General features: G+C 47.4%; 1 pseudogene; it reads right to left on the bottom strand.

The window, feature by feature from the left end:
* Positions 1-9,316, bottom strand: part of LOC148219840 (uncharacterized) — an 84,936-nt pseudogene extending 75,620 nt beyond the window's left edge.
* Positions 9,317-12,486: the final 3,170 nt, after the last annotated feature.

Raw genomic sequence — 12,486 nt, 5'->3', positions numbered from 1 at the left:
TCATTTCTCAGCCATACTTCAGCTCATTGATATCATTCCAGAATAACAAAAACACGGAGGAAATGTTCAGAAATTGTTAGCATTATTATAACACACATTCAAGTACATGGCTAAAACTTAAGATGAATAGAACTTATTATGGAATAGGTATGACTAAAGTTATTAATTTTGCTTAAACTTTATAGCATTTGTGAGATTTACTGTGAAAATTCGGTACTTTAAAGAAAAACGTTATCAATTTGTCTAAAATATTGTTTGACTTGATTTAATTTTTTTCTCTTTAACCAGGTTATCAAAACTTCAGATAAAAAAACTTATCCTTTGCTTTATTTATCTTTCCTATACAAGGATTTACAGTTGGTCCAGTTTGCAAGAAAAGTGATACATATTGTCTCAAAATGAAAATAGAATTTACCTTATTTGCAAGAAAGAAATAAGTTATTGATAGAAATATGAGTCCTACTCTCAGAGAGTAATTTAAGTACTCAGTAAGAATCATGCAGTCTGCTGGATGAAGATGAGAAAGTTGTTGCCAATAAGAGGGATGCCTAACTAATACTCCTTTAATTAAAAATAATCCAGAATTCAACCTTACAGTAGAGTACAGTACAGTACTCTATGATCATTATTTCCTAGAAAATATCTCCATGCCTGAGATATGTCTTAGGTGCTATGAGACTTCCCATATCTCACACAACATAAAGCACTAGGAAGAGATGAAACAATTTAATGAACGTGTGAAAACCTTATGCTCCCTCCAAACAAATGTAAAAAAGAAATCTTTTTATTTCTATTCATTGGAATGGTATTTTTGATTTCATAAGGTTGCACTAAGTGCGGTTTCATATTCACTACTTTCAATTGTCTAACAAAGAGAGATAATATAGACTAGGACAATACATAGTACAATTAAATGAGAAGTACTGCCGTTGCTTGTAACAGCATTATTTTTGTAGTGTTCTTGTCAGCAAATGAGCCTGCTGAAGGTTAACCTACCTAAACCTACCTTAACCTACCCAAACGAGCCAAGCTCCCTCCAGCTGACAGTAATTCTCTGTCTTATTAAAACCAATAGGGCTGTGTTGATTTGCATTATCCGAGGCTGGTCCACTGTCTTCATACTACAGCAAACAGGTTATTTAACAGAGCACTGAGGTTTAGACGTCCATACCTGCACTCATTTATTCTAGCTTGAAGTAATTTGCTAAAACCTAAGGTTTGTGGGAAAAGTGAAATTATGTACTCCTTGTGATAATGTACTTCTACAGTTTACATGATGAGTAACAGTAGGAAAATCTTGTCTCAATTTCACTGCAAGTGTTAATCTAAGTAAAAGATTTTCAGCAACAAATTTCTCCCTGGCTGGTTTTCCTGAATAGAAGCAGAAAATTTAAGGCTGCAGATTAGTTAACATCACCTGATTCGTCTTCCACCCACTGCCCACCTCACCTGGGCTAGCGGCTAGCTCCGGGAAGCCTGTGTCAGTGAGTGGCCCCTCCCCGGCACCACTCCGGGAGCCGCAGAAGGGGTGTAGCAACAGCTACGCCTGGGCGAGTCGTCAGGGAGGGACAAAGAGGTGCAGGAGAGACCTTTTACGGTTCTGGGGGAAGGGATTTAGTGAAGAAAAAGGTAACGGGTCCGGAGGTTGGGAGAGGGAACCGCAACAGGTGTTTTGAGGGGTTCTACACAAGTTAAGTACGGGGGAGGTGCAAGGGGAGGGCACAAAACTCTGGCCAATAACGGGTAACGGGGGGAGGTACAGAAGGCGGGGAAAGGGGAACATTGAGCCAATAAGGCAAACCGAGGGTGGGGACACATACAATACAACCAATCATGGATACAGAAGGGAATGCTTAACACAGAAACTTCTAGAACAAAGGGAGGGGCTACAAAGGATTGACATCCCGTGGGGCAGGGTTTAGGGTGAGGGACAGGGAAGGTTCCAGATAAAGGGGAGGGGTTTAGGATGACTGACTAGGGCAAAGGCGGGAAAGGGAAAAAAACATTATGTACTTAACTTAGGGGAACGAAACTGGGACGAACCATCAACCCAGAAGGAAAATTAACATTAAACAATGCAACACAACATCTCCCCCTTTCTTTTAAAACAGAAGTGTCATTTTCAAAGTCCTTGCCAGAGGTGAGCCCATCCTCCTCTTCCTCAACTGCTTCCATATCTTCACCAGTTGGGGGATCTTCGAGATCCCAATCCAGGATAGGCCCCACCTTTGCATGGTTAACTTGGGGTGATGGGGAGATGCTGCGGACAGCTAAGGTCTTAATAATGAGGATAGCAATAAAAATGAGAATAATAACAAGGACAATAGAAATAATGGTTTTGACAACTGAAGCCAGCCAACCCGAAAGTCCCCAGCCTTTAAAGATGTTTCTCAGCCAGTCTTCGGATTCCTCCTTGATGTTCGTGACAAGGCCTTGTATTTGCTGTATCTTGGAGTCGACACTGCTGCTCCGAGATGACAAGTTGAGACAGCAGAGGCCTTCGAAGTCCTCGCAGCCGTGGCCATGTGCAAGCAACAGGAAATCTATTGCTGCCCGATTTTGTAGGGTCGCCTGCCTGGTAATTTCCTCTGCTAGGAGGTCGCTTAAGGCCGCTGATGTAAGGTTTGCCTCTTTCGCTACCTGGCACTCTAGGCAGCCCAATTCACCTAGGGCTTTAGCCACTGCCACCCACGGTAAAAAGATGGACTTAGACCAATGAAAAACATCTGCATTGCAATTTTCGTCCAAATTATGAGCCTCTCTCTTTTGGATCGCCGATTTTGTGTTTTTAGATTTCTAATTCGAAATTTGGGTACGGTTAGGCAAAAACAGGGTCAGTCGCCCAAGGGTGCACGGCCCTCCTATCAGGCGAGAGGGGATGCCTGCCCATGCCCAGTCGCCACAGATCAAGAAGACCCCCTTACCGAGCTGACGAGGTTGGTCTACAGGGGTCCCCTCAATCTGGGCGGTGGCGTTGCACCACGCGGCAGCTCAATAGTCAAGGTTGGGTTGGATAACGTTTAGGTATGATTCAGGGTTGGACCATCTATAATGATTCTGAACACAAAAAGGGGATGGGGCTGAACCAAGTCACTCTAATTCCTGAGGTTCCTCGGGTGCTTTGGGAAGGTCTTTAGACCACTCCTGCCACACCCAGAGAGGGTTGGTCATAGGATAGGAGGCATAGGAGGGGTGCCACCTCTGGGGGTTAAAATCATCCCACATGTTGATGATTGTCTTGGGATATTCGTCACGCTGAAATGGGATCCCCACCAGGCAGGTTGAAAGTGGATTCCCTGTTGCCGCAGTTGATAAGCAGAGATGGTCCTGCTGCATGGCCTGGGCCAGGGTGACCCACACATTCTTCCTCGGCCGCGGGACTATCCACTCCACTGAAGACTGGCAGAGGCACGCCCAGATGACAAGGGCGTACACCACATCCTGGGGCTCCAGGTGGCTGACTAAAACAGAACAGGAAAAAGGAATGGGTTACTCAAATAGGTCCTGAACTTCAGGGAGAGGAAACAACTTGGAGAAGGGGCTGTCCCGCCCACTGGGGGACCCTTGGTGTTCCAGGGAGGGGCGCCAGCGACGATGAAGCGCTGCATATTTGACATCTCCAGAGCTTGGCCCTGACAGATGTCCCTGACTGGCAGTATAGGGCCGGACCCACCTTTGAGGGACCCACCTCAAACCAAAGGGTGTGGATATGCAAGCGTACCCAGGACCCCAGGTGACTAACTCATGTCGGCCCTCCGTTTTATCCATCTCTGGGTTCTTCACCATCACGGGAGGGGGTTTTCTCAACTGTAATGATGAAGAGTTCGCGAAGTGCCTCACAATGGGACGACTCAACACTTCGAAGGAGCAGTTAAGAAAGTTGATGGTAAAAAGGACTTTATGCAATTTAGTATGAGGTGTATCAAATTGACTATCGCCCTGTTTCTGCTCCAGGACCCGTTTGAGCGTTTGGTGGGCGCACTCAACCATGCCCTGACCTGCAGGGGAATACGGGATGCCAGTCTTACGTTTGATTCCCCACCTCTGCAGGAACTCCCGGAAGGCTGTGGAAGCATATGCTGGGCCATTGTCTGATTTCAATTCCTTTGGGATCCCCAATACAGAGAAGGCCTGTACAAGGTGTTTCTGTACGTCCTTGGTCTTCTCCCCTGTGTGGGCAGAAGCGAAGACTGCCCCAGAAAAGGTGTCCACACTCACATGTACATATTTCAACCTGCCGAAGTGTGGAACGTGGGTGATATCAATCTGCCATAACTCACAGCTCTCCAGGTCTCTAGGATTGACGCCAGAGCTCAGGGTTGGCACCTCAAGCTTCTGGCACTGGGGACATGTGGCCACAATGTCCTTGGCCTGGTCACGGCTTAGTTGGAATTGCTGTACCAAGCCAGGCGCATTCTGATGGAATTTCTGATGGCTCAGCTTTGCCTGTTGGTAAATATCAGGAATCCTGGCCATATCAGCTGGTGCTGCCAGGGTGTCGCTCTCTGATTACCCTTGGCAATAAAGCCTGGCAGGTCTGTGTGCGATCTTACGTGCATCACAAAGTACGGATGCTCTCGGTGGGAGACAGCATATATCAGCTTCGAGAGCAGACTGTGGAGGTTCTGATTAGAGACTTCTTTCAAAACAGCGTTCTTTGCCCTTGACACCACACCTGCCACATAGGCCGAATCTGTAACCAAATTAAGTGGCTCTGAGAACCTCTCGAAAGCTCTGACGACTGCATCTAACTCAGCAATTTGAGGGGAACCCTCAACAACCTTAACATCTGCCTCCCACTGCTGAGTCTGGGGGTTCTTCCAAGTCATGACTGACTTGTGCAAAGCCAGTTAGAGCTTTGAGCGGCACCAGGCTCAATTTTTCTTTCGGGACCAGATTAAAATTTGAATTAAATAATTTATGACTTTGGTGGTGGACAGATGTTTGTCCTATCAAGGGCAAAGAGAAGAGTCTCATTCTCCCGGAGCAAATGCTCCAAAACCTCCTTAGTCAGCTTGCCCGATGATAAGGCAAGTGGTACTCGGATGAACGCAAAATCGCAACCCGCCAGCTCTTGCAAACGGGCCCTGGCCTTCCTGATCAGCTGCGCCATCAGCTCCTTTGGCCTGGTGATACGTTTGGACCTCTGATGACTGAGGAACATCCACTCTATAATCAAGAGGGGGTCCCTCTGGTCCTGGTCCCACTGCTAAATGAGGCCGTGGAGGTGTGGCAGCTGTCCCAGGATAAAAAACTCAAATTGCAGGTTCGGCAGGTAGCGATGGGCTGGTCTCGTCCCCATCGCCTTCTCTACCTCTTCCAGAGCTGCCCTCGCCTCTGGGGTCAGCACCCTAGGAGAAAGTAACTCATCTCCCCCCTTCAATAAATTGAAAAGGGGAGCTAGGTCCTCGGTGGTCAATCCTAGCCAGGGTCTGACCCAATTCAATGACCTGCACAGCTGGTGGAAATCCGCAAGGGTTTTTGGTTTGGTGTTAATTGCCAATTTCTGTGGGGCAATAGTCCAGTTGGTAATTTGGAGCCCGAGATACTGCCACGGGGGCATCCTCTGAACTTTCTCCTTCTGGAGCTCAAACCCTGCAGAGATCAAAACCTCGATGACAAGGTCAAGGACATGCTGCAGTATGTCATCCGTGGGGGCACAAATTAGCACGTCATTCATGACGGCCTCCCCTGCCTTGGCACCGACAAGAGACAGCAGTGAGGCCACGTACCATTGACAGATACTGGGGCTGTTCTTCATGCCCTGAGGCAGTACTCGCCAATGGAAGCGCCTCATTGGGGCTTCCGGGTTGATGGAAGGAACCGAGAAGGCAAACCATGGTGCATCCTTGGGGTCGAGGGGAATTTGGAAAAAACAATCCTTGATATCTAGGACTGCCAGATTCCAATTTTGCGGCAGCATTGAGAGTGAGGGCATACCTGGTTGCAGAGACCCCATGTCTTCTATCTTTTTATTTATTTCACAACAGATGTGAAGGAGCTGCCACTTGTCCTTCCCCGGCTTTTTGATGACAAAGACCGGAGAATTCCATGGGCTCCAGGTTGGCTCGATGTTACCTTTGGCCAACCGCTCCTCCACGAGTTCGTTGAGTGCCTGCAATTTTTGTTTGTTAAGCGGCCACTGATCTATCCATACTGGTTCATCAGATAGCCAATTCAGTTTCTGGACAGTGGCCGCTAAGAAAAATCCCGCAGGGTTTTCGGGATCTCAGTACGAACACCCCATTGCGACATGGCGTCTCTGCCCCACAGGGGAGCTTTATACTCCATAACAAAAGGGCGGACATTAGCCACCTGCCCTTCAGGTCCCTCAATTTTAATTACACTTTTTGACTGCCGAGCCAATTGGGCCCCCCTGACTCCTTGTATTCTGCCAGCCACGGGTTGCGACTCCCAATGTGGCGGCCAATTCTCGGTTGGTATAATTGTCACATCTGCTCCTGTATCGAAGAGTCCGTCGAGGTAGAAGTAGTCTTCACCCCGACGGAGTCTGCATCCAATGATTGGTTTATCCTCACCAATGACTTCCACCCAACAGACGCAGGGATTAGCCGGTTTCGCCACAATGGTGTTGGGCACCGGAATCGTCTGCGCTATTAATTGTTCCTTTGGCAGGAAGTATGGTGGCTGGATGCACCGTGCCAGGAGAGAGAAACCGTCCGGACACAAAAGCTGTGCCTGCGGCACGATTTCAATCTCCTGAGGGGTACACTTTGTATCCCCAAGCATGACATATGTGCAGTCAAGTCCGGCAAACAAACCCGGTGACATGGGCTTCACCGACACCAACCACCAGTCCTGTGTTTCAAAAGAAGTGTTATCTGTCAGGGCCAAGCTCAGGGGAGGACAAGGAGTCCACCCTCGTGCTATTTGTCGTGTTCGGTAAATGTCGGATCCAGTGGGAATGTCACATCCGGTATTAGTTTCGCCCCCCCCAAGGTCCCCCTCGCGGCCCGCCTCATTTTTGTTTTCACGCGAGGCGGGGTCACGTTCCCCAGTTAGTTTTTTTTTGCTTGTGTGTTTGCTCCCGCCTCCCCCTGCCCCAGCCCGTTATTGATTTTATTTTTAAGAGGGCACACGTGCACGATGTGACCAAGCTGGTTGCAGAGGAAGCAGCGCACAGGGAAAGTCTTTGCAGCTGCAGTCATCGCCGCCATCTTCACTCCTCCTCTGGTGGGAATAGGTGGTGCTGGCACAACTGTGCACTTGACACAGGCCTCCACTATAAGCTGAAGAGACAGCTCAGGGTAGAGAGGTAGAGATGTTATAACCTGTTTACGTGCATCCTTAGCGTTTAACTTTATCATTTCAATTATTAGTTCTTCATATTGGTTTTTCACCTGCTTTTCAATTTCTATCTTTAGCCTCTCCACGAACTCAATGATAGGTTCCGTCGGACCCTGTTTGATGGAGGCATAGTGGACACGGGGCTTGGTGGTTGGCATCACCATGAATGCCTTCTCGGCAGCAGCTTGAATTTTTAAAATCACAGGCTTTGGGATTTTTTCTGCCTGTGCTTCCACCTGGGACCACTGCCCTTCGCTGCGCAAATGATCCATCGTGATCGGCTTTTAGTCTGCATCAACGGCGCACTCGGAGGTCTGCAAGAGCTCAGGCAGGAGTTCCCCTAGCATCCTTTTCCATGTGTCCTCCCACAATCTGTATTCAATTGATAGGAGGAGACATTTAAACAATCCTTTCAAGTCGCTAGTGACCAAGATATTGGAGGAGAAAGTAGCTTCCAATAAGCCTTTAAAATACTCGCTCTTTCTCCCGAACTCCTTCTGTGCCTTACAGAGCTCCTTTTTATGGGAGTATTCAAATGGCTGCCAATTAGGAATACCCCTCTGCCGAGAATAAAAAACCAGAGTGGTAATGAGTGTAGTCTCTGGTTCAGGGTTCCAATCCCCTGGCCTGTCACTTCCGGTTCCCAGAGCGTGGGAACTGGAAGGAGGGGCTTGGGAATCGGAAGTTGGAAGTGGAGGGGCGGGACCGCTTACCGAGGAGGAGCCAGAACACTGGCAACATTCATGGTGATGGGCGGGACCTGTTGAGCTCGGGGGCCGCCTCTCTGGGGGTGGAGTAAGAGGAGGAGTTTTAGTAGGAAGAGGAGGAGGAGCCTGGGGAGGAAGAACACCCCTCCCGTGGGAGGAGACAGGGGCAGGACTTGGGGAAGGAGGCGGGAACAGAAAGGGGTTGGGACACGGGGTAGGGGGTGGAGCCACAGTAGGAGGAGGAGGGAACGGATCAGTGAAGAAGGGATTCTGGGAAGACAAAGGAGGCAGAGCACAAGGGACAGGCCATGCCATGTGGCCGGCATCATCTTGTGCGCCGGAGTCCGGGACGCCATTTTGTGGCTCTGGGGGAGATGACTGGGACCTGACTGACTTTGGGGTTTTTGGGGTAGAGCCTGAGGTAGGAGCGGGGGAGGGTTTCGGGGTACATTTACAAACTTTACAACTCTTTAAAACAGGTTTCAGGGTAGAACTCTGGGTGCAACTGGGAGAGACGGAACTGCAGGAAGAGGGATTAGGGAAAGGCTCCCTGACGGCTGGTGCCTTGCTGCCCGAGCTAGGGTATCGGGAGGACCGAGAGGGGCCAGGTGAGCAGCAGCTGGTCTCCCTGTCTGGGCTCGCCTATGATCTTTGCCCAGCTGCCCGTCTCGGATCCCCCGATGCAGGGGAAGAGGGACTGGAACGAGGGTTAGGAGACGGGGGAACAACTGGGGGAACCCGGGATGGCTTACCTCCCTTCCCCGCCCTCTCCTGATGGGGCGGGGCCACGCACGCGCCCCCTGCCTTTTCTTTTACAGCTGTACGAATTTGAATGTATAAACTGAAAAAACGATCCATGGAGGTGTCATCCTGATTGCTCAACGCCATGAGCCTTTGTCCTACTCGTTCCCAAAATTGGATCAACTCCACTTGCTGGGGTGACACCCCAGGGAATTGGGAAGCAAGCCATTTTATGAACTTCTTTAATGAACCCTGTGAAAACTTTCTTTTCCCTCCCTCCAGGGTACCCACAACTTGGAAAAACATCTCCCGCTGCTGTGTGGACAGCTTTGCACCCATTATGGTGTGCCTCGTGCCCACACAGCAAAACTCACTCTCCCACCGCAACAAAGGAGAACTGAAACAACTGAAAATAAGGGTCCCAGGGCCAGTGAATCCCCCACCCTCAGGGACTAAAGGAAGGGGTGTTTTTATGGGCCACCACACCTAGGGCTGCACACTCTGCCCCGCCTATTGGTAAGCCCCCCTTCACCCTGTTGGGGGATACCTACCTGCTCCATTGCCCTCTGGAACAGGAGCTGCAACAGAAGGTCCCTCCCTCGAAAGTGGTCCTCCAGGTGCTGAGGTTTGCCAACTTCTCCCCGGGAGCACTGCTGACCTGGCCTGCTCCGACTGGGGTAGTCGACGCCCAATGCCTCTGATCCTCGGATCTAGAGGCTTTTCGTGAGGTCACCAGCGAAGTGGCCCCATGTTGAGCGCCAAACTGACGTTTCTTCCACCCACTGCCCACCTCACCTGGGCTAGCGGCTAGCTCCGGGAAGCCTGCGTCAGTGAGTGGCCCCTCCCCGGCACCACTCCGGGAGCCGCAGAAGGGGTGTAGCAACAGCTACGCCTGGGCGAGTCGTCAGGGAGGGACAAAGAGGTGCAGGAGAGACCTTTTACGGTTCTGGGGGAAGGGATTTAGTGAAGAAAAAGGTAACAGGTCCGGAGGTTGGGAGGGGGAACCGCAAAAGGTGTTTTGAGGGGGTCTACACAGGTTAAGTACGGGGGAGGAGCAAGGGGAGGGCACAAAACTCTGGCCAATAACGGGTAACGGGGGGAGGTACAGAAGGCGGGGAAAGGGGAACATTGAGCCAATAAGGCAAACCGAGGGTCGGGATACATACAATACAACCAATCATGGATACAAAAGGGAATGCTTGACACAGAAACTTCTAGAACAAAGGGAGGAGCTACAAAGGATTGACATCCCGTGGGGCAGGGTTTAGGGTGAGGGACAGGGAAGGTTCCAGATAAAGGGGAGGGGTTTAGGATGACTGACTAGGACAAAGGCAGGAAAGGGAAAAAACATTATGTACTTAACTTAGGGGAACGAAACTGGGACGAACCATCAACCCAGAAGGAAAATTAACATTAAACAACGCAACACAACAATCACTGTTGTTTCCTATTCATTTCACAATTTATAAATAAATGAATACTTTTTTACATCTACATGTTCTGGTAATGTAACTCCAGCACCATTTCCATTGTAAAGGCTGCAGCTGTCTACTGATGCCTTGAGACTGCAGTTTTAACTGATTATTGCTTATAGTATGCTGGAAAAAAATTAAACTGATTGGCTCTTATTTTCTTTTTTTCCCCCTACTCTTCAGGAAAAAAAATAGGTAAGTTCTGCACTCTTTTACATTAATCTTGCACAGTACTGTTAGAATGTACCAGCTGAACTAGAAGAAATAAACCAAACTCAAAATGCAATGTACTTATTCAAACGTATAGAACTGAATAAGCCTATGACAACTGAAGAACTACAAAAAGAGAGAGTCTACCTAAACAGGCAATCATCTTCTGACGTATATGCTCCATGAGTGCCACTGATAATTATCTGTTTCCTGACACTGACCTTTAATGCTTCTTAAAGGTACTGTTTCACAGGAAGAAAAATGAATGTAGCAGTATCACTACAATCATATGTCTTTTCATGTGTTAAAAGAACAGAGCTTCTGAATGAATACTGTGCTCTTTAAACAGAGATGCCTGTATTCCAACTCTTAGTTAAGACAGCTGGTAGCTCCCAGACAACTGATGTTTGACTGTGGGGCTGATGGCATGGGGTGAGACAGATTCGGTACCTCAGGTTTCATCAAGCACAAATACAACTGGCTAAATTTTTATAACCTTCTCCAGTAGTTTAGAGTATAGACCACAGTTAAACCTTGGGTGTCTGCATAGAGCTCTGTTCTCAGCATCAAAACTAGTGTTTAAAAAATAGAGAATGGTGCAAGATATTTGTAAATATGTAACATATTAAATAACTCTCTTTTCAGGTCTTTTAGTCCACACAATTAGCGAGCTAAGGGTTCACACATTGACTTTTTCCTCGATACCTTGCTTTTCTAGACAAGCCCTTTCTGAGCTGAGCCACAGAAACACAGATGCTGTGCATTTGGATAATCTCCAGGATCAAATCATTCCAGGCACAGTAGGGGAGCAGAAGTCTTTAAATGCAAGAATGTCTCTAACAGCAAGAATATCGAAATAAAGATATAAAAAGAATTGCATTCCACCAAATGGTTCAGCATGATTTCCAACAGGAAACCCAAGGGAACATCTAGGGGCTAAGAAGGGACATGATCCCATGATCCTCAGCAGTGCATCTCTTTTGTAAAACATTCATAGGTGTTTTCTATGCAAGAGGTTTACAAAAGGTCTAAATAATGTACACCATTACAAGGGGAAGTTTTATGATGCCAGGAAACCCCAGTTAGTACATCTGTTTGCTCTGTTTTACTGGGGTTTTGTCTCAGGAGCAGCATTTATCCCTTTTAAGCTTATTATGAATTTGCTGTATTTGCTAAATATTCATGGCTAAAACCGACCTGTGTGCTGCTTCTTTGAACATTAAGTTCTTTTCAGATAAAATTTCAAGAGGTTTTTTACCAGCTCTGGTTTACCGTCTGATGTAGAAACAGTCAATTTGTGTCACATGTGTCCTAATAGACAGGTTCAAAGAGGAAAGGTTTAAGCTTGGAAAGGAGCAGGATAAGAATACAAGAATATAGGATAAAATGGAGAATGAAGTGGAAATCAGAATAGAAAAGAGGTTTATTTGAGGATTAGCAAATATTCCCATCTGCAAATGGAGAATGAATTAAAGAGACAGAGAAGTGTACTAAAAATCTAGGTCCTACCCTGAAGAAAGCATGTTGGATTATACAAGCTACAGAGGGGGCAAGGTTCATCTGCTCTGGTACATGGCTGGTTGTCGAGAATAAAGGCACAAAAAACCTGTTTCTTTGTTCTGCCAGAATTGGGTGTACTCTTGCATTATGACTTGCATATAGGGAAGAAGAAAGAGTAGGTAATCAATTTTCTGCTTGATGTCAGTTACAGTGTGATTGAATCTTTTCCCAGAAAACTTGTTAATGTTTTGTCTTGATGCCAAGATGTTTCTTGACATATCTTCACCTCACTTGACATATCTCCACCTCACTGAAATCCGTCCTTATTGAAAGCTAAGAAAGAGAGTAACAACTTGAATAAGGTAATTTCTGCGCAGCAGAAATCATCCTTGAAAAGAAGCATTTTTTATTTAAGAGATTTGTCAATTTCATTGTTCCATTACCCTTCATAGCACTGGTTCAGAACTTAGTATTTCACAAAATTCCAATATGATCATTATCTTTTTATTTTAGTATCAAATAAATTGTTAAACTGAAAGCTACAAGTT

The sequence above is a fragment of the Sturnus vulgaris genome, chromosome Z (assembly GCF_052056855.1).
Source record: "Sturnus vulgaris isolate bStuVul1 chromosome Z, bStuVul1.hap1, whole genome shotgun sequence".
NCBI lineage: Eukaryota > Metazoa > Chordata > Aves > Passeriformes > Sturnidae > Sturnus > Sturnus vulgaris.
The sequence above is the reverse complement of the archived record's forward strand: the minus strand, read 5'-3'. Positions and strand labels throughout refer to the sequence as shown.